Below are 23,306 nucleotides of genomic sequence, written 5' to 3'. Positions count from 1 at the left end.
CAAGTCATCCATGATCCTGCTACAGTGGATGGAGAAAGAGGGGTGCTTGCGAGGGGCGATTTGTTAGACACCTGTTGAGGATGGAATGAATTTCCCTATAAATGTGCTTTTCCTTCCACATCGAATCTAGAGGGAATCCAGCTGTCTAGGTCAGACAGACTCCTGACCTTGGATAGCTAAAGCATGGCAGGTTTGTCCAGGAAGAATTCATACACCTGAATTCAGCCACTGTCTTTCCCCCTACCTAATTGAGCAGAACTGGACACGTTGCTCATGTTGGCTAGAAGATTTTTTAGGCAGATGAAAGGAAGAGAGAGTAGAGTCTCTTTCCAAGACTTACTTGTTGGAGCCCTGGGTCACTGCAGCCCTGATCTGGGTCTCATAGCCTGCCAATCCTCGCCACACTTCAGCACTTGAGCCTTCCCTCACATCTGGCCCTTGCTTCTGCTTTCTGAATTAGGAAAAAGTGCTGCTTTTCTCCCCTAAAAGGATGTTGAGAAAAGAAATACTTGACGATATGAAATGCAGGCCATATGAGTACATAACACACAGTGTGCTTAACCTGTGCTTATGTGAATTCTTGAGCTGGGGCTTGCACCCAGAAGTCGAAACCCACAACAAATAGTTTATTCTGATAGCTTCCTCTTTTTTATTGTTCTGTACCAGGAGTGCCATGCTAAACAGTGTTAACACAGCTCTCTTTTTATATTATAATAATTGTCCTAACCCCTTGAGTGTCCTGCTGCCTTCTGCACCCAACACCAGAGGCTGTGGGGCATATTGCAGTCAATGGATTTCATGCATAGGAAATTAGGTTACTCAGCATTTAAAAAATGGGACAAATAACAGAATAACGGGCTTCTGTGTTGTGGCATCTGTAGATTGCAAGTATGCCTGGTTTTGTATGGTAATCTCTAGGCATGCTGGGCTTTGCTTCCCTAGCTGCAGACTACCAAAAAGGAGCACTGGTCAATGTTACCTACTTCCCTCCAACAGAAAGCATGCAAATTTCTAGTGAGACTTTGGTGAAAATCCTTTAAGATTGACAGGGAATATGCTGATCTGAAAGGCCACTGGCTTTGTTTATGAAGTGTGTGAAACTATTTCTGACCCCATGTCTGTGCCCATTCTACTTCCATGACAACATGGTTTTATAAAGTACTTATTTTCCTATTTTAAAGGAGAGTTTTCCTCTGGTTTGTTGTGGTATGGAAGTTTCACAGAGACAGCAGGAAAAATGTTATAAAAGGGAACCTGTACAACTGTCTTCACACAAAACATTACCAAAACTATAAAGGGAAATGGGGAAAATACTTTTTATTCTAGCTCTTTCAGTTTCACTACTTCTTGGTGGCATGTGTTAATGGTAGCCAGTAAATCAACCTGCAGCAGAAACATGTTGAGTTTTATGAAGTTGATGGATCCCTTGAAAACCTGTATGGTAGTGCTCCTTCCATGTTTATGTCAGAATGAGCTGAGGAAAACCAGACAAAATTGCTCCAACCGCTTTCAGAAAAACTAGGACTCTGTATAATATGACCTATGCTTCTCAAAGCTAATCAGCATTAGATGATGAACGTTGTTGAAACAGCCTGAGATTTATCAGCATGAAACTGTACTCACTGTGATATAAAGCCAAAGATAAAATGTTGCAGCCAGTAATAATTCATTTCACTGAAAAACAACTGTGTCGGAATGCCTGTGCTCTGGTTAGACAATACACAGCTACAGAAAAAGGAAAACTGGTAAGAAAAAAATGTGAAAACGTGCTTTGGTGGTGCCAATCCGCACAAGTGTGGCATTATTAAAGTTAGAAGGAAAAGGAGGAGATGTGAGCTTTGCTAACATCAGTGGATGTTTCTGAGAAAACTACCATTGATTTAAGGGGGCCAAGATTTCACCCCCAAATCAGTATTCACATTCCCTTCCTCCTCTGGTTTTCTTCCTTGTAAAATGGCCTTTTACATTTTCTCTATTAAAGAAGTGTTTGAATGAGTCTGCCCCCTCCCAGCCTCTTGCCAGCTGCTATCAAAGGTCTGCCTTGTTCTGATGGCTTGCTGTTTGGAAGGGAAAAAATAAAGTTATTCATCCATTAATCATATTTTCAAATGCTAGGTAAGAACAAAGTATTATTGTTGGAAAGACTGCCCTTAGAATGGGTTCAGTTTGGGAACAGGCTTCGGGTCTTTTTGTTTTATTTAACTTTTAAATTCAAATCCAGTGAAAAATCCCTGCATTAGTATGTATGTTACTCTATTTTTTCAAGGTAAAGATCTTTGGCCAACATATATATTTTTTAAAAATCCATAATGTTTTGCTGCACATGACTGGAATGCTGCTTCTGCTGCTTGTTTTTAAGAGGGAATACTGTTAATACAGCAGTGGTGATACTTTAATACTAAGTGCAGAAACAGAACAATTTTGTTATTTTTATTGTTTTAGCCTGAGGCTTGGATGATAGACAAAGAATCTGAGGACATGAGAAAATTTCTAGTATGGGAGAAGTGGGACTACTCTATAAAAAAATATTAGTTTTGTACACAATTTCTTTATTGCACAATTTAGTGTGGAAGCACATCAGTTTAGCTTGATAGGAGGATCTTGGCAAAAACAGACCAAACGGAACAGCGGGTCCAGCTAAGGCAGCTGCCAGCTCCCACTGGTGGCTTGCTAAAAGTCAGTGCTGCACTCTCTGGTAGGACCACTACCTCTAGGCTCCAACCAACACACAAAACTCATCTCACCAGTGCTAGGGAGCAGGAAATTGGAGCTCTGTGCAGATCTGAGCAGAACAGACCACGGTCTAGCAGCAAGACTGTTAATGCTGGAGAACAGAGAGACATGTGGAGACACCAGCTGCGATGTCTGAAGACATTAAGCCTCCCAAGGCTTCCATGCAGGGACAGTAAGCCTCAAGATAAAACAGGAGTGTGTGCAGACGATTTGGTATTTTACATTCCTTTCTTCTTCCACTGAAGTTATGTGCTGTTCTTCACATGAAAGGTGGGGCAAGCTTGTTCCTAAGTGTGCTATGTTGGCATTATCTAAGCCTGCACCAGCATAAGCTTGGAGAACTCAGCCAGACAAGACATACTAACTGAGGTTTTTCACCATGGCAGCAGGTCCCCATCACAGGTGAGGCTGGACACATGTGGGCACCCTCAGAGGCCATGTCTGTACTTATAAATTGAACAGGACCACAGGATGCTCCCGGGCATTGAGACTCTGTCAACCGTGCTGGTTTGTTGTCCAGATGCCTGCTAAGGCTTTCCCATCTGGGGATGGCTTGGGAGCAAATCCTGTCCCTAGGACATGTTTTGGATGTGGCCACTTGATTTCAGAGGCCAGGAGTGAGTAATGGCCTGGGCATGGCCCCAGGGATGATTCAGTTCCACCTGAACATGAGGAAGAACTCCTTTACCTTGAGGGTGACGGAGCCCTGGGACAGGCTGCCCAGAGGGGCTGTGCAGTCTCCTTCTCTGGGGACATTCAAAACCCGCCTGGACACACTCTGTGCAACCTGCTGTGGGTGACCCTGCTGTAGCAGGGGCTTGGACTGGGTGATCTCTGGAGGTGCCTTCCAACCCTGACCTTCCCGTGATTCTCTGATCTCCTGCAGGAGGGTTGCCAGGCGTATTGCATGCACTGCCATGACAGAGCCCAAGAGACAGCCCTGGGACCGGACCCAACATCTCCATGTCCACTGATCTGATCAGCACCTCGTGTAAACACCCACCAGAGTAAACAAACTCTGATGCAAAATGTGATAGCTTTATTCTCAGGCTAAAAGTAAGCGAATATTTCTTACCTTTGTGTTGTGATCCTTGGATTAAAAAGCCTTTTGTTGTAAGAACGTTTAAAGTAAAAATGCATGTATAAATGCATCCAAACAAATGTACGCACATGCACAAACAATCTTCTTTTTCCAAAGAGGTCTTTTATTGGCTTCATTTGAAAATTAATGCTCTCATGAGATGAGGTTAAAAGTAATTTAAAGTAACAATAGCTTGATAATTAGCGTTTGGCAGTTATTGCTCATGCTGTTTTACAGGCTAGTTCTGACAAATTCCTGCTTTGACACCCAGTTGTGTTTCAGTGCTTTTTCCCTTTTCCCACAGCTGCTGTAATCGATAGCAAGTAATTGTTTAAAACATGAAATCAGCAAGCATCTCCTGTAATTTCCCTTCCTTTCTTTCATGGCCATTAGGAAATGGTCTGAAAGAGGGGGGGAAAGTAAAATGTTCCCTCTGTTCTCTTTTTTTCACTATCTATTCAATTTCCAAATATTCATCATAAAGAAGAAAATGCTGATAGAGGGAAAAAACCCCCACAAACCTAATCAAAAGCTTTCTGCCTGAAGCCATTCAGTTTGCTATTCAAACCAGGAAAGTGTCTATAGTTAGACATGGTTGTGTTCCTTGAGAACACGAAAACATGACAGCATATTATTAGTGCAGAAACTAAAGAGCAGCTGTTAGTTAGCACCTGGTTCCCAACAGCAGACTGGAAATACAAAAAGAGACACTCTGTGTGTGCACTGGCAGCAAGAAGGGAACAAACATCTTAAAATCCACTCTTCCCCTAAGAAAGCAGTGCTCCCTTCATGATGTCTACACAAAGCCTTGAGAAATCATTGCAAAGGGAAGGTGAAAGGGAGAAAAATGCCCCAAGGACAGTGAGAACCAAAACAAGGCACTGTCTTACCTTGCTGCAGCTCGGCACTGCCTCTGCTTGTGAGCCTGTGAACGAGAGAGGACGGGGACAGGCTCGCTGCTTTATTGGATCGCCCAAATTGTGTGTCTAGTAATTAGACAGTTAGGCATTCTTGCTTTGGGTGAGCTATAAATATAATACCTCCAAAGTACCAGCCATCGGCAGGAGATAAGGACCACAGCATCCCTGTGCTACCAGCCTTTTAAGGCATCACAGCTAGAGCAGCACAAGGCCCCCGATGGAAAAGGCTGCCGTGCTCCTGAGCAGACCCGGCCCTTTGCTGTGCTCCATTTGGGAGTGCTTGATCTTAAAATACACTCACCTGCTGCAGAGAGGTCCTGCGAGGGACCCAAAGGAGCTGGCAGTATTTCAGGGCTTGATATTTTGGCTAAGCTATGAGCAACTCTAATTTCTCAATCACATTATCTGTCAGGGCTCTGGGATTGACAGAAACACACTAGGAAATGCCAGCTGCTCTGCAGATGTAAGAGACTCCAGCTCCCCTTCGTCTGTCTGTCTGTCCCTTGCAGGTGTGCAGCCTTGTTGCAGGGGAGCCTGTGCCTCGTGTCCTGCCTTGTTTTACCCCTGCATTACATTGTGTGGGGAGCGATAGTGTCAGTGCTACCATTTCACAGCAAAAAAGACAGCAACTTTAGAGACTGGCTTGAAGTCATGGAATAAATGTGCATGGGCATTGGGGCCATAGCTCAGGAGCGAGCTCTCTGCCAGGTGTGATGTTGGGTGAAGGGAACACTGGTACGTGGAAGGAGCAAGAGATTAGAGGTGGAACAAAGCTCCTCCAGCAGCTCCTGTAGGCAGTGTCTCACTGGCTCTGGAAGAAAACCTGTTGGAGCAAAGCTCAGCGCGGCAGTGGGGTTACAGCCTGCCTACCTCTTTGGGGCCATCTGCATTTCAGTGTACTTCTGCAGGGAAAGTTGCAGCAGAGGCATGGTCCTTGATACAAAGCTGAACTATTTTAAACATTATTTTTTTTTTTAGGAAAGGAAAAGGAAAACCTCTCTTCAAGTGAGGGAGATGGAAAAAATTAGCATCAAGTAGCCTCCACATGCAAGCAAATGACCCTGCATAGCAGCATACATCTCTGAAGAAATGCTGTGCTGTTGAACTGAGGCCGCCTCTTGTTCCTTCTCCTGGCTGAAGCAGGAGTACTTGCTGAGGGATTTGATTTCTTTGCTGGATTTACTTCTTAGTTGCATAGTCCTGAAGAGCCCCTATTCCCTTTATCTCCCTCTTCTCCCTCTTCTCTGCAGAGTGCTGGCTGAGCAATAGTCTTTAGGAGACAGTGTCAACTCCCAGCTTGTCTCTGAGCAGTTAGTTTGGATAGCAAGCATGGGTCAAGCCATGGAGACTGGATACTAACATGAACTGTGTGCCAAGCTTTCTGACATGACAAGCTGATTTATGGTTTGACATGGAGCCCAGTCAGGTTTTATGGTTTTAACTCCAAACCAATGAGGGGCTGGCATCTGAAGGGCTCATCCTAACATAAAAAGGCTCATAACTGCACGTCCTCTGTCCCTGCCAAGCAACATGATTTGACAGCCTGAGTCAAGTCTCTTGAACAAATGACTTTCACACATCTCCTCTTGTGCATGCAAAAATGCCCAGCTTCCAAGCACCGTGGACAAGGAGTATAGGCTAGAGACTTAGGTTAGGGAGAGAGATATCCCAGATTCCTGATGAAAATACTGTTCATTCTAGAACTAGAGACCTTTTGCCACATGTTCCTTTAGCTACTGTGTAAACAGCCCTTTCACATTTCCCAGAACAATAAACAGTTATGAAAAGCTGTATAAGCAGCAAAAATGTTGTAGTTAGGACATACGTTTGGACAGTTCTGGAAAGCCTCAACCTTTTCCTTTCAGCTAATTTTTTTGTTTGCATGATTCAAAGGTCCAAGTGGTGTTGTAGAAACAACCTGGATAAAAAATGGTTGTCCCTTGCTCCGGTCCAGGATGTCCTGGGCACTAATGCCATGTTTAATCCTCAGGTGTCAGCCTGATTACAGAGCACATTTGGATTTGGTGTAAACATCAAGCAGCTGGGGACCAGCTTGGGGTAAACGTGGCCTCCCAGCACACTTCATCTAACTATTTGGGAATGTCCATTACAGATCTGTAATCAGCAAACATTACCACTTTTCTCTCTGAAAAAAAACAAATGACCTACAAAGCTGTTGTCCCCGCACTGTCCCTCTAATTAAACTGTCCCAGTTTCATGTCAAGTATTGCTTTACTCGTTGATGGGGAAAGGAGGGCTCCTTGAGAATGGATGCCATAGGGAGGCTAAAGCATCTATGACGAGTCAGGCTGCTGGGCCTGTCCTGTGCTCCCCACAGCAGGTGACAGCTGAGCTGCTCCACTGAGACAGGCAGGGAAATGCTCCCATGGTCATGGCTCAAGCACCTCTGAGATACAGAGCAGTGCCAGGCCAATGATGGAGCAGAGGTATTCCTGCGGATGTTGTCAGAAACAGAGACATCTCCAGGCTTCTCAGCTTTATAGTGGCATCAGAATTTAGCCTTTTAAAAAGAGGAACGGAGGCTGAAGCGCTCTGGCCCAAAGCAGCAGTGGCACCACGGCCCCCTTTGCCATCTCCACTCCATGGAGCTGCAGCACTGGTGCCAGCCCTGCTGCTCCCGTGACTGAGGCACTGGCAGGAAGGAAAACAGGAATTTAAGCCAATTCTTTATTCCAAGGTGATGGGAGGTGCATGTGCTAGAAGAGCTGCTCTAGAATCATAGAATCACAGGATCATTTAGGTTGGAAAGGACCTTTAAGAAATTTGCAAAGGAAATGCTGCAAGCTTTAAAGCATGGCTCCCTGTGGAAACCATACCAAGGTCCTGTTACCCATTCCTTACACTGAGCTTAGAAGCTTTGTCACTGACCCCTCACAATCAGGATTTGCCTTGCCATTCTCTGCAAGTCACAGAAGATGCTACAGTGTGGGCATCTGAGAAGGATGTAAATCTTCAGGACAGCTTTAACAAATAAAAAAATCTCACTAGCTTGCACTGGTACTGCCTTTTCTAAAGGAAGACCTCTATTGACAGATATTCATGGGAATCTGACCTTGCTGTCCTGACATTTGTGTTCATGGTGGGTAGCACAGGATTAAAACTGTGTTATGAGGTTGTTGAGCCTTTAATCTAATTTGGAGGATTTAGAGGTAGGTTCTGTACCTATGATAATGACTGCCAGAGACTTAGCAGCAGAGCCAGAAGGGAGGAGGGAGCCTGTGGAGATTTTGCTGGTAGTCAATATTTTGCAAACACTTCACACTCAGGCCCTTGCGGTGAGGAAGATGGGATTAGCATTCGCTGTTGAGAACTAGGGACTTGGCTGCGCTAACAAGCCATCAGCCTGCCTGCTTCTTCTAGCCCTTTGCAGTCACAGGTCACACTAGTACCTTCCAAACTTGCCCTTAGAGACCCAAACCCAGCCACCCTGCACCTGGAGGAAGAGCATGCACAAAGGCTGACCCTCCTGCAGACCTGGGGGCATACAGCCTTTCAACAGGAGGCACATGGTGTTTCAGGATCACCTTTAGACTTCCCATGCATGTGAAAATGCTTGCGGCAGGCAGCACTTGGGCTCTAGCAGCAGCAGCCTCGGGGGTACCAGTGACAGTCCCCTGGGGACGGAGGGACACCTGGAGCATCCCAACCCCAGCTCCCTCCCAGTGGGTGTCTGTCCTGGCTGCCACCACCATGCCCAGGCTCCGGAGCATGAGCGGGGTGGAAGTGCCTTCAGATGAAGCAGCAAAGCATGTGTGATTTCCAAGGGCCTCATGTCTGCCCGGCTTGCCTTCCTGCCCTATGTTTTGAGCTGAAGCTCCAAGAAGATGTCATCACTGCAGATACATGCAGGCTTGCGAGCAGGCTGAAATGCTGAGAGCCCTGTGACCTCTGTGTTCTCCATGGGTGCTGTCATCGGTGGTTCACCTCACCTACTTTTTGCCATCAAAAGCTGGCATCTGGTGTAAGCTGGTTATCTGCATGCTTGTTTTGCTGGGTGGGGGTGCATATCTCCCACTGCTGACTACAGGGAGAGAGGAGATGACTCATACCAGACAGCTAACTTCTGGTGACTGAAGTTATGTGAAATGTGCCTCACTCAGCCTGAGATGCCCCTGCTGTGTGTAGTGTACCACAAAAATGCCTGTGTCAGGCCAGATGTAGGTTAGCCTAGCCCATTTTCTCGCCTCTAGCAATGGCCAGTAGTTCGTGCTTGGGAATATATATTCCCAAAAACAGTTTCCTGAATTCCCACAGGTTTTAGTTTGGGGACTCTGAGACAGAAGCAAACTATATTTAATGACCTTGATGGATTTTTTTTTCTTTTATTTCCATAAGTTTCTCCAGCTCTTTCTGAACCCAAATGCTCAGTGGTGCCATGCCCACTCCCTGCAGCTTGCGCCTCCCAGGCCTGGCGGGGCTGGCAGAGGCTCGGAGCACAGGCAGCAGCTCTTCCCCTAGCACAAACAATACCACATTTGGGTAAACGATGCAGATGAGCCTTAGTCTGAAAATTCAGACACCCAACTCCCCAAAACCTCTAAACCCAAACTTTGCAAGGAAAACCTAGGGAGCTTTCCCTTTTCTCCCCTTCTCCATCCCCTGTCCTGCTCACACTAAGGGAGACAAATCCCGTCCCCAGTCTGCTCTGCTGCCTTTCTGCCCTACTTATGGTCTCAGGGTTTGCTTTGGAAACGTGGGGACACAGCACTGACAAATGCCCTGCGTAAAGAGAGGACTGGATGGTGCCTTTTTATCCAGAGGGAGCTCTGGATATATTTTCAGAGTGCAAACAAGGTTGGAAAAGCAGGAATCATTTCTTCTTCACTCTTCCATTTATCTGCCTGGCAAATGTTACAGCTCACAAAAGGCCACTGCTCTTAGCAGCTGTTTCATGGCCTCACCTCTGCCCTTTCCCATTTTGGCTGAAATACTCTTTCACTCCGCTGGTTTTGGATCATGCTGAGACTTCTCCAAAGTCTTTAGTCCAAAACTAAATCTACCCTCATAATCCACCAAACTAAGTCCTGATAAAGCTAAGCGGGCTTCATTTAACAACAAGCTGAGATAAAACTATTTGTGGGTGCAGTGACAAAGGGATCCAAGTGATCTCCTGAGTTTAAAGCAGATGAGAGAAGCAAGCCCAGTAACATCGAATTTCAGTGCCCCATTTGCACTCTTACCTGCCTGTTGGAATTAATGTCTTTACCCCACTGGAGCTAACTCTGCCAGTGAGTATGAGTACATGTACAAAAGACACTTTCAGGATTCTTTTTAGGAGAGAGATATTTTCTCATGAGATAACTGTTATCTGAGAGAAGTAAAGTGCTGTGACCCAAGCAGCAAGAGTCAGGAATTGCCACCGGCAAGATTAAGCAAGAGCTCAGTGTGTTTCACCTGCTGCCAAATACAAGGGTGCTTGTATGGGTAAGGAATTTCAGCCTAAGTGGTTTTATTTTGGCATGCATAAGAGACTAAAGCAGACTTTTGTAATAGAAGCTGCAGATTGCCTTAAGCGTAGGTGTAATCGCCAGCCTGGCCATAATAAGTAATAATAATCCCAGCTTTGGCATTAATTCATTTTGTGACCTTGGACATGACACTCACATCCATGTTATCAAACCTGGCAAGTGCATGCAAGTCCCAATGAGGGACAGAGGAGCTGCAAGTGCCGAGCACTGTAAAAAAATCAAATTAAGCTCCCTGGGGCTCAGGTTTCCCACTTATAGGGGAAACTATGAGAGAGATCATTGCTGACAATAAGATCTGAAAAATACAGTGAAATCATAAAAAATTCCCCAATCCTTAGCAGACTAAGAATTTCCCAGACCTCCACAGACATTAGAAGGATCCTTCTGACAGGAGCACAGTTCCCAGCCAAAAAGCCCCAAGATCAGCTGTGACAGCTTTTTCCCTACATCTTCTGCCTCAGGCTTCATGCTTGACAGGGGGCACATGATCTCAAGTGAAGGTGCTCTGGCAGCCCAAAATTATCCTGTTTGCATACACTACATCACAATTGATAAGCTGCTCTCAAGACATATTCAGTGGTAAAACTAGTATGATGTTATACTACCTTCACAGGCATTTCCCAAAACAGTGCAGAAATAGAAATTAAGACAGTGCAGCTGGTAGTGGTGATAAATCTAAAATCTTACGCAAAATGTTTAAGCCTTGTATCATCTTTGCACACTGTGGAATAGGGCACTGCCCCCCCTTTTTGGCATTGCCTTGGTGTAAGCCTGGTGGCTCACGTTAGCCTGCTGAAGGCCCTCGTGTGCAATTTGAAACAAGCCCAACAATATTAAAAAGTGATGTTTGTAAAGAGCAGCTGTTGGTGTTATGGTGTACATCCTTCCCCTGGAGACTTAATCAGCTGCATAACTAGTAACTCGATCTTTGCTAGTGGTTTGTTGCCTTGCTGATAGAAGTGCAGCCCAGGGCTACCATATACCTTTTAGGCCATTTAGCACAATGAGAAAAATTTCACTGCAAAGCCTAGATTAGCCTCGATGCCAAGTGCCAAAATTAATATCAAACCTGACACCTACTGTTTCCCCTTACCATGATCCTGTATGTGACTACGATGAACCTCAAATGCTTGTTTTCTCTCTTTGCTGAGCCACTGATTTGCCTCTTTTCTCATCCATAATATAAAAATTCTCCAGCTGATTGTATTAATACCTTATTTTTTTCAGTGATGCCTTTTGTGAGAACTCACAGTGATTTTGCTGGTGGCTGAGAAAGCTGTGTATATTAAAACTGGCACCCTGATTTTATGGCCAAGTTCGACAGAGAATGTGACATTCACCGGGGGGACAGCTCTTTATGGTACCTCAGTTAAACAGAGCTACTTCTATAATCACCAGAGCTGCTCAGATTTTTCAAAAATTATTCAAAGATAAATAATCAGTGCTATGACCATACATTAACTTGAAAGTCTTGACAGACATGTTTAGCCATTAAGTTGCTGAAGCACAGAAATCAAACCCAAGGCGTGCTGAACAAGGAAGCGACATGTCTTTGCTATGTGTGCCTTGTCAGCTGAGACTAGCTAAATTGTTAGTTGCACACTGGTCAAAACACACAAAGAGCTCTCTGATTTTCAGATTGCTGGGAAAAAAACCACAGTGCCTTTTTCATGCTTTAAAAAGATACATTCAATATAGCTGAAGGATAGTGAGATTAGAGCCTTTATCATGCAAAATCTGCAGTCTGTTTTTGCACATATCCTGACAATGAATTTGCTGATCTTTTTCTGATCGCCACCTGTATGCCTCATAAAACCATTATCCAATGGAATACCAGACCATCTTAGCATTACCATAATTTTCTTTGTGTTTCTTTCCATGTTCCACCGTCTCTTCTCCCCTCGTCTGTTATGCTGGCACGCCACATCTCTCCCCTGCTTCCTTTCTGCCCCAGGCACCTGTGGTGTCAGCAGCATGGTCTGCCAGCCTCCTCTCTCCACTCAAGCCACATACCCCACAAGCTAATCCTGTCAGTCCCTGGCTCCTTAGCATCCTTGCCACTGCTTCTTTCCCTGCAAGGATTAATAGATGTTTCCTCAAAATATCTGCATTTTTCCCCCTCCACCTCATTTCCCACATTCCCTCGTTTAACTTTATGCCCCTACAGCACATTATTCCTCTTCTTTTGCAGCTGACAAATGTTCTTGCATTATTCCTCATACATCAAGCCCTGCACAAGCATGTGTGTCTGGCACCATGTGGGCAGGGCATGCCAAACCAAGATGAGAGCTGAAGCCATCTGTTGCAGCTGCTGTTTTATGGCTTCTCCGCCATGCTGGAGCACGCCCCTGCCTCGCAAGCAGGAGTCTTGTGGAAAGCAGTTCAAATCAATAAATCACCCAGACACGCAAGGTATGCCCAGCACCAGCACTGAGGGCAGCTGCTGAGTGTAACCCAAGCATCTTTTGGAAAACACTCCTGTAAACAAATCTGCCATTTAGGTTTTGGGCACAAACATTAAATATTCTGGGGAACTCCCTGCCAAGATGGAGACGAGAGGTTCACACCTCTCTTTGATCTGTGCTTGCACTAAAATTGGCGCCTGCTCAGCAGACAGCAGTGCTTTTTTCTAGCTTTTAGGAAGAATGTGCTCCTTTGCAAAGACGTATGAAGAAGAAGGCATTTATCTGAGTTGCTGCATGAGCTGTGGACGTCACCCATGGTTCGCAATTGAGCTTGGGCCCGAAGAGGTTCAATAGTTGCCAAACCTAAAGTATAGAAAGAAAGGCCTCCTGGCATTGAAGAACCTAGAACAAAGGGAGATGAACAAGTAGAAAGAAAGAGAAGTTGTCATCTCTGCCTTGCATGCTGAAATGCTTTTAGGGCATTCAACTCTGTGCATCATCACACCAAATCCTAAAATGACACCAGATCCCAGACCTGTGGGCTCTCTGGCTCTGACCCTACTTTGGTCCTGATCTATCATTGTGTGCAGGAAAGGCTCTGGAGACAACTTTGTCTTCTAGAGATCAAGTTTTTAGAAAAACAAATATTGGATTGTATAGAAGTACAATAATTTCATTAATAAAATCTAACAGGTAGGGGGAGGTTGTATCTTAAAAAAAAGAAAAATCTGACTGCTGCAGAAGAGGTGTGAATCTCTATTTACAGTTGGGTACCAAAACAGTAGAGGGTGTCTGCTTCTCTGCAAAGCTGCAGGACATTTTTAGGATGGCTTGTGCAAAGCCATGGAAGAACACTGGCAGGAGCCCACCTGGGCACTTAACCAGCTCAGCTGCTCTTTTCATTCCCCTGGTTTATGGCACCCAGACCTGACCTGAAATGATTAAGGACCCAAAGCTGAGCTCTGTGATGGGCCCTTCCCATGAAGCCTCTCACTGCTCCGTCCCAGCAGGAGAAACCCCTCACTCCCCAACCTCTGTTGCAGCTGCACTTTAGGGCTGCCAGACCAGGAGGGGATACTCTGCAGTCATAGCCATCTGCCATCAAATGTCATGTAAAGTTGCTTCCCTGTCTATAAAAGAAGGTGACACCACTTTCATTACACATGCTGCAGGGCACTGCGGCTCAGGGGAGGAGGAGGAGGAGGAGGAAAGTGTGGCAGGGGATGCCCAGAGTATCCCAGAAACACAGCTCCCAAGGTCCCCTTTCTGGCACAGCTGACTTAAAGGCCTGAATAGAGAAGCCTTTCAAATGTGTGACCTACTGCTGCTATGATGGAAAGTGATTTGCACCATCTCTCAATGTGACTGTAAACAACAGAGCATTTCTGCTCCTTTTCAAACATGGTATCATGCTAGCAGCTCAAATTGCTCAGCTTTTTCTTGGTAGCCCGATAGATTTGAATGCCAGAATCTTACCAAGGACAATCCTACTGCATTAACACCGGCCAACCAGCAGCGCTTGTGCAAAGTGAAATAACCTGAGGGTCGAAATCATTCTTCACAGGGGTGAGACCAGGTTAATGTCAGACAATGCAAGATCATTCCTCCTGATGTTAATGTGACAGCAGGTATGTAGGTATGCCTACAGCCCTTAAAAAGAAGTTAAAACTTTTTCCATCAGTGCCCAGTTTTGGAAGTTTGCAAGTAAGGATGGGCATTAGCATTGCATATGAAATTTAAATACAGTGACTGCTTGCTGTAAAGCATTGGCTAACATGGATCCTGGATTTGGGAAAACAGATGGAAAAAACCCCCATGTTAATAGAATACAGAGTATGATAAATGACTTTTGGTTTTAAAGTTTTCCAAAAATCTCTCATCCAGTACATCCATACCTTCAAAGGAAGAATATACCCTCATGGTGTATTGCAGGGGCGTTGCTCATGCCAAGCATGTTTATGTCATTGTCAGCCTGAAATAATTTGGTTACCCTTAATTCTTGTCTCAGTGAAGCCAGATCTAACTTACTACGTGCATTATCACCATTTATATGTTTATATCTACTATGATTATTAGCTTATGCATATATATGACCTGCTGCTTTGAGTGTGTAAAGAATTAATGCACGGATGCTTGAATCCTGCTCTGCCTTGGAGAAACTTCCCTTCACAGTCAGCATACATTTAGGTAAGCACCAGGATGGTGATATTTTTCCTCTGTCTGTTCCCCTGGGCAGAAGATCCCACCTATCCAGAAGGCACCAACAGTTCCAAGGCCAGGTAATGGCATGAGTGGGCGAGATGTGAAGGGGACCTGAAACATTCCAGGGGAGAAGAGAGATGTGCAAGGACATACATATCTCTGAATCAACATCCCTTCAATGAAATACATGTTCTGGACCAGGCTTTGCTTAAAGACAAGTTTCCAGCTGAAAGGTATGTAAGCATGCTGAGAGTGTTTAAACTGGATAAAACAGAGAACAGAGTTAGCATAATGTCTGCAGCTGTAAGTTTTCTTTTATTTCTGCACAGCTGCCTCTAAATAAGGAGATCATACTGCTGATCTTTGGATTCCTGAGTAAATTCATTCCTTACTTTATCTTCAAGACTGTCTGGTGGTAGGAGTGATTTAAGGATAACTGGCAAACCACCTTCATTCCATTCCCAAAGAAACGATGATTCAGTAAAGGGGGGTGTTGGACAGTTCTCCTAGAAAAGATACAAAGCCAGAGGTAGCCAGATGTTCTTCCTTGAGCTGCATGGGACATTTTGAAAGTTGATAATGAGCCTTGGAAGGGAAATGTTGTGTCCCATGCCCCCCCAGACACACACACAGAGCACATCCCCTGTCACATGGATCAGCACAAAGAGGAATCACTGCATTTATTGGCATAGCCAGCACTCACACAAACATAAACAGCACAGACAGCCTCATCCTGTTCCCCCTCTCTGGGGCATCAGGATTAAAGTCCACTCTGAGGATATATGCACAATGTATTTATGGGTCATTTCAGGAGCTGGTCTTAAGACACTCTGTCGTCTAGTTGGCACCTAGCTCCTGGTCTCCTCCAGCTGCTGGCATTTGGACCTATGAGCCCCAGAGGTTTGTGATCCCCCTCTGGGTGCTGGTACTCTCTAATCCTACTAGTCTGGTGTGAAGCTTGGTAGCACTCACACAAAATGACTCAGGACAGAGCACGCACCCTCACAGAAGCCAGTTAGAAACAGGATTTAGTGGCAATACAGGATAGATGGTGGTGATGAAGCACAGGACTCAGTCAAGCAACTATACACTCAACTGGGCCCTTTTACCTCCTTTGCCCCTCTATTTCCTCATATTTGTTATTCCCTCAGTTCATCATGATGCCTCTGTTTTTCCACCTCTGGTCCTTCCTGTAAGCATCCCTTACTGATTCTCACAGTCCCCTGAAAACCTCCCATTGAGAAATTTTATACTATCCTCAAATTCTTCTTCCTATGCAGACCACGCTAAATTCTGCATCCTGTTAGGCAGCACCTCCCTTTCCTATGCATGGCTCTTTGTCCCATTTGGCTGTCCCGTCATGGGGTGTTTCACACTGATAATGGTCTAATCCTCCTCCTTTGATAGTTGTATGGAGTTGCTGATTCAGCGGGCCATATTTTCACTGCTCAGGTCATTAGACTGCCTCCATCTGTCACTGATCCTTCCTAGTCTCACTGCTTGTTGTGGTTGCCCTTTAGTCACATAACACACAGAAACCTAATGTTGCTCTTTGGGTGGCTAGTATAAGTAAAGGCCAAGCAGAACTTCCCATAGAATGCCATGCTGTCTTGGTGCACCCGACTGCACAGACGATGTCTAAACCATGTAAAAATACTTTTTTAGCAAAGAGGAATAGCTGTATTTCCAGCTCTCCTTGCATGTTTAAGACAAAGTTTCCACAAGTGATCTTTGTGGCTTCCATCTTGGAGCCTCCAACTTGAAATGTATGAAAGGAGCTTGATTTCTAGAGGATTCAGCTGCCAATGAAATTCAGCCCGCTGAAAGCTTCATCTTCACACAGAGCAGAGTCTATCCCCTTCCCTGAAAGCACAAGTGCCATGTTTACCCTTACCATCTCTGCCTCAGATACTCCTGGAACTGAAATAACCCCAGTTGCCATAATTTAATTAAACTATCAGTTTGAAATGCCTGAGTGTTGTCTTGAGACTGTGTGGAAAATATGAGTACAGATAATTGCGTTAGCTAGGAATAACAAGACAGCTTGCAGTGTAAGATGAGAAAGGATGACGTTCGGTGTGATCCAAGCTGACAAATCCTGAGATTATGGCATTAGGCTGGTCCTGTTGTGGACTGCTGAAGAACTGAGATAAATGTTTCTTTTAAAATGGGCATCCAAGGGCGTGTTCCAAATAATTTGTTTCCCCTTAGTGTGACTGTGTGCATTCCCTTAATACCCACTATTGTGCTTGACACTGCTTGAGCAAAGCCATATGTAAGAGGAAAAGCATAAGAGCAGGACTTACTGTTGGCAACATCTAGATCACGGAGATGCTTAGAGACTAACCACAGCTAAAGAGGCTTTGGCCCATTTTATTTCTACTTAGATGGCTTTTTTCTTTATTGGCACATCACTCAGACTGAAGAGTTTTCTCATGAGGAAGAGGAGGGATGTAAGGTTGCATCATGGCACCTGCACAACTCTTTGCCTCTGAAAAAAACCAACAGGTTTATCAATCTACTGTATCTCAGGTGGGGGCTATGTGCATGGTTTCCTCTGGGCTTTGCGCTTTGCTTTTGCAGCAGAGAAACCTGTGGCAGGGCTGTAGCAACAGCCTTCTGCTCCTTCCTCCTGGCCACTTCAGCCCTACTGAGAGCTCTCCCCATCCTCAGTCCCTCATGGCAACTCCTGCCCAGGCAGATGGGTGTTGCAGCAGGTCTGATGTTTGGAGGGATGCAGCTCTACGTGTCCATTAGTTGGAAGAAAGCAGCACTGTTATGCTTGCTTATCCCTTATCAAAATACTTTAAATAAAGGACCATAATGCTTGGTGGTTTTATTAACATAAATTAGAAAGAGCCTCTGCCAAGAGACCGAGACGTTATGGCAGCTAATTAGTAGAAAAGCCATTAAAAGACATTTTATCTTAGAAGTAGCAAGGTGTGATTTTTTTTTTTTGTTTGTAAGGCTTACTGGTTGTGCGATGTCAGTTCCAAGGCCAGGCTGTAAAGCAGGGCTGCTTAAGGTAATCATTAAAAAGTAAAAATCTTGATTTTCCAACTGTTTTGAAGATGCTGGTTTTAGGGGGTGTGTTCCTGTTAAATGTATCTGTGTGCTTCTAAACCAAAAAAGAACCAGTAAAGAAACAAATGTGAGACTTGTGTTTCACATCAGCAGCCCGGCTGATAGGGCTTTCACACTGGGAGCCTGCTCTCTGGGATTTCTCAAAAATCAAAAAGCAAAGCTTAGTTCAGCCAGAACACAAACCAGAGCATTAATAGGCTCAGTTTGGTCCAGGTCCAGACTAAATAAGAGCATGGCTCACGTCAGACCAAATCAAACCGATCTTTCCTGGAGCTTGCTCCCCAGCCCCTGCGATAGTCACAAGGACTGTGATGGGTTTGTAAATTCTGCTGTTGAATCTATAGGCTCAGTGGTCACTGCTGGTCACTTTCTGCCACCCATGGCAGTGTCTGCCCAGCGTGGCTCTGGGGAGAGGACATCTGTGATTCTGCGACATCTGAGCATGGCTCTGCAACCTCGTCCTGCCCCAGCACCCTCCACTTTCCCTGGCCCTTTGGGAGCCCTGGCTGCCAGCTGGGTTGCAGATCATGTTTCTCTGCGGGAGCTCCTTCTGCTCTGTTTCAGCTGCCTGCTGGGCCCTGTCGCCAAAGGCCCTGCAGGCTATTCTTCTTAGAAATCACAACACCAAAAAGAATGTAACATTAAAAATAATCCAGGCATTAGAATATGAGCTGCTGTGGGGAAGAAAAACCCAACTAAACAACAAAAAAACCCCAACAAAACCCCAAACACCACAATATCTTATTTCTGTCTGCCTGAACTACTTTCCTGGATCTTTCCAGGGGGAAAAATCAGTTTATTTTTTCCTCCTTCCAGGCTGTTGTGTGGCTTTTGGGCATGATCCAAACTCCACTGAAGTCAATGGATAGTTTTCAAGGTCTCTCAATCAAGTTTTGAATGCATGGTGGTAAAAAGTGTGAGTATCCTGCCTTACACTCAAGGTGGAAACACACATGTCCTACAAGTGTCGCACATTAGTGCTCTGTAAGTAGTCCTCTCCCTTCCCCTGTTTCTCCAGCACATGCAAAGGTGTCTGGTGATATGGTAGTTGAACATCTTCTCAGAAAGGAAGACAAGTCTGGCTTCCTTCTAGCGATGAAACTGCTATTGGCAATGGAGTTGCACATCACAGGAGTGGTCCTTCTCCTGGTCCTTGACTGCATAACATCACACAGAGCCCTGTGGCAGTGACTCTGCAACTGCATGACACTTTACCTGGTAACACTGTAGGTCTCTGGATAATGCACCATCAGCTTCGGGTCAGGTTGAAGAACACAACATCTCTGCAAATAGTCACCAAACCATCCTTATGGCCCAGGCCATTTGTATTTTAAATGGTTAACCTTTAAATTACATACTTCCATAAGCGAACAACCTTAGATAGCAAATCTATGGTGGCAGCCTAATAGATGAGACATTGGCTGATGCCACAGATGGATAAACTTCTGCAGATTTGAGTGCCTAGTGATGTGAGCCCTTGTACCAAGGCTATTAACAAGGCCAGGTAAGGATCTGGCCATAAATCTATGCCTGTCCCACATTCAGACAGACAGCACTAGAGGCTGAGGTGATGAGAACTGTTCTGAACCCTCTGATTCATTCCAAGTACTGTGAGTTAGACCAGGTCTGCTTCCCAGACCTTACTTTGCAAATGGCTGAGGTGAAAGCTGAAGACTTACCAGTGACTTCATAAGCTCTGTTTGGTACAGTTTATGCCAGGCACAGCTCAGGGTGAGATTTGCCAAGGTCTCTCACCAGGCTTTTTCACAAAGGCACTGGATCTCGTAGCAAAAAATACATACTCCCCTCCTCACCGTTTTGTAATGAAAATGAACATCGCATAGCTATAAGGATAACCCCGTATCAAACCACTACTTGTTATAGTAGCTTGAAGTAGTGCCTCAGAATTTAAATTTCTGATACTCTTCACATTTCCCCAAAGTTGTTTTTTCATTAACTTCTTTTTTCTAAGCTGTTACAGCTTCCTGAGAAATTCAGGGTCTCTGTGGCTTCCTCCAGCTTTTGTCTTCCTGGCCATGAGACTCACTGAATATCACAGAGCCACAGAAAAGCAGGGCTGAACCCTCTGCCCCTGGGCAAGATCAACTGCAAACATACCATTTCTGACAGATGTCCTGACAAAATGTTAGCTTGTTCTTAAACACCTGTAGGACCTATGTGATATTCAGAAGCCTTCCTGAAGTGTTTCAGCACTTTTTACTCATGCCTGACTCAAGCCTTTAGCTCAGTCCATCACTAAAAGCTCATCAGTCCTTCTGTTGTCAGTGGAGGCTCTGGAGGCTGCTGACCAGAGGAGGCTCAGGCAGGAGCACACATCCTGGCCAGGTTAGGTTAGGCAATATGAACACCCTGCTATGTGCATTTCTGTAGTGTACCAAACTGATTTGGAACAAAACTCTTCTAAGGATCTTCTCCCAACCCCCATGGTGTGGTAAAGGCCAAAGGGATGAAGCACATCTGGTCAGTTGTGCCACAGGTACTCAGAGAGGTTTACCAGTTGTAGCACCACAGGTGGAGATATGCAAAGATAAGCAAGAAGATTTTTTTTTTTTTTCTCAATGAAAGCTGTTTGTCAAAATTCCTGTTCTTGGTACCAGTTATTATGAAAGCTGCCCATAAACGCACACCACAGCACACCAGAAAATGAGTCTGATCCAGGGCCAGTCCTCAGTCACCTTACATCTCCCCTTCCTGCTATCGGAGTCTGGGCTGTTGTGACCTCTGCATTGTATGGCAGAAGAATCATTGTCCTTTTCTCACTACAGCATTAATGCTGGCCATTTCAGACAAAGTAACCATGATTTCTTTGTAGACTAGTTAACCACACCTGCATCATTGTGACAGAGGTGGAAAAAAGTATTTCCTAAGCAAAGACTTTGCAGTCAACTCGCTGGGGTACTACAATCTCCCAACAAGCTGGCAGCAGCATACACAACCACACTGAGCTGAATATTTCATAATGTCAAACAATTTTGTGTGCCTAAACAATCTTCAAAATAAAAACATTTTGTCAGCCTGTAGGTGTACCCAGACAAGTGAGATGATAACTGTGGAAATGATGTCAGTCCCCTGGGGAATGGTCTGTTTCTCCATAGTGTCATAGTACAAAAAGCCTCTGGCTCAGGCAGTGTCCCCAGCTTTGTTTAGGATCACTGCTGTGTGCTCAAGGAAAAGCTCTTGGTTTGGATTGTCTGAGGGGTTTTATTTTTTTCAATTATTATTTCACTACGTAGACTGTACATGTTTTTATAGCCTACACAGACTTTGCAGTTGATCTTAAAAATATGTAGAGCTGGTTTTTTTTCTTTAAAATGCAGTCACTTTTAGGGACTCTGCACTGTACAGCACAGGAAACGAACAGTTAAGACTGTGAGGCAGCGAGCCTGCTGCTGGCAGCTCATTCTGCATTGACTAATTATTGTTATTATTATTGTTGCCACTATTGCTATTATTATCAAAACTGCTAACGAAGGTAATAAATACAGCAGCTGTTTTAGGTTAGCCTCTAACAGCATCTCCCTTTTTAGCGGAGCAAGGTCCTTGCTGAAACTGCTTCCTGCTGCAAAAGATTGTTCTGAACCACTTCTTCCATCAGGCTCACAACAAGCACTTTCCAGATACTCTAGCTCACCAGACACTCCTTGGAAATGTCAGATATGTCTTTTGTGAAGAGCTCCTATTTTAAATAATATATTAATATTTCAAGCAAATACTTGGCAAGCCTCCAGATTTTGCCAGTGGGTCCTAGCATCTTTGGAAAAAAAGATTTATGGGCAGTGCTGGTGATGGAGGGGTGGACACTGGGCATGTAAAAAGCATACTTTGTGGTTTTAGTGACGCATGAATTATAATCACAGATGGTAGTGGGGTGCATTCCAGTCACTGTGACAAAGATAAAAGGCAAGGTGAAGATTTGCATTACTAATTATGGGAGCTTGGTGTTCAACTATGCAGTGCTGCTGTGGGTAGATTGCCTTTCAGAAAAGTACTGTTACATTAGCTGTCCCGCAAAACATCCACTCGGTCATTTTTGCATACAGGTAGTGTGACGTGGCAGAAGTACTACTTGTTGTGCAGGTGTGACTGGAGCGCAGGGCACTTGGGGGTTGCTCCCTGTGCTCCCCAGGTAAGTCATGTTTTACTGCAGAGCCTCCATGGAGCAGGGACACGTGTAGCTGCCCAAGAAAGAGGGTCTCAGCCATCCTGCTCCATCCAGGGTGAAACTCCGTATAGGTATGAGTCCTCTCCTTCCTGCTCTTTATGCCTTTCTCTTCTCCCTCTCCCTTCACTCCAGATTACAGTCCACCCAGTTTTAATGTGTCATCTGCCAGGCACCTTTCACCTTACTATTATCAGATGGGTTAGACAACTATTGCCTTGCCCTGGTCTTGGCTTACTCACAAACTCCTTCCCCAGTAAGCTGAAAGTGGTGTCTTTCAAATTTTTGTCTGGGTTTTTTTGTTGGTTTTTTTTTTTTCATCCAGATTCGTTGCTAGATCTGGCATGATGGCAGAAACAGAACTGTGGGAACAGGGAAAGAGGGTGGCTTTATAAACTGGGTCCTGCAACAGGGCTGCCACATGTGGAAAGCATTGCCCTCGTCAGCAAAGTGATGGGCTAAAGGGAGCCCTTTGCCCCCACACCCCCACCTCTGCTGGGTAAGTGTAAAACCCGCATTGTCCCTGAGTGTTTCAAATGCAGGGGGAGTCTCTGGCTTCAGCCTGAGGTTATTCTTCAGCTGCCAGACACCCAAGTGGATTTTTCGTGGTGTAAGTTTGTGTACTGCAGTAGTTTTATTTCCTGGAATGTAAAGTCAGATACACACCTATACAGAAGGGAGGGTACCAGCTGAGGGCAAGTAGATGTTACAGCTTAAACATCTGCATCTGAGTGGTGAGCTACCTCAGGCACCACGTACAGCCTGTGGAGTCCAGAGCACCATTCAGCTTACCTGAAAGTATGAGGACATCCTCACTTGTTTAAACAGTGATGACTACTAAAGTAAGACAACCCCCCCAGCTATTAGCTGTAAAGACTAGCTCAGAAAAAGAGTCCAAGTCAGCCTTCAGTTGGAAATCAACGCCTGGTTTCTTCTGAGTTAGTAAAGATTGTCTTCAGGGCGGAATTCGGAGAGGGAGAAGGGCAGGAGAGCCCGTCTGTGATTCAAAGATACCTTTTTCAATTTTTCCCTTTTCCTACTCAGTGCTTTTCACACATCTGTAGCAGCACAGCACCAAAGAAACTACACCACCACCTCCTAAAATGAAGCTAATGCTGGGCTGGGCTGACAGAGGCTTGCAGAAGAAGGTTTTAAAGCAGAGCTGTTTCAAGCATGCTAGCAGATGGCAGGTTATTTGCATGTCAGAAAACA

The 23,306-nt window shown here is 45.0% G+C and overlaps 1 protein-coding gene across 2 annotated transcripts in view; it reads right to left on the bottom strand.

The window, feature by feature from the left end:
- The window catches only part of FHL2 (four and a half LIM domains 2), a 63,566-nt gene that overhangs the window by 39,510 nt on the left and 750 nt on the right, over positions 1-23,306 (bottom strand). The window contains exon 1 of one of the 2 annotated variants that reach the window (XM_005444757.3): positions 4,705-4,806. The exons of the other annotated variant lie outside the window; for it this stretch is intronic. The gene's annotated coding sequence lies outside the window, so the exon portion shown is untranslated. Of the gene's footprint in view, positions 1-4,704; positions 4,807-23,306 lie in introns of those variants that run through there. 2 annotated transcript variants of the gene reach the window in all.

Source organism: Falco cherrug, chromosome 2 (genome assembly GCF_023634085.1).
Source record: "Falco cherrug isolate bFalChe1 chromosome 2, bFalChe1.pri, whole genome shotgun sequence".
NCBI classification, from domain to species: Eukaryota; Metazoa; Chordata; class Aves; order Falconiformes; family Falconidae; genus Falco; species Falco cherrug.
The sequence above is the reverse complement of the archived record's forward strand: the minus strand, read 5'-3'. Positions and strand labels throughout refer to the sequence as shown.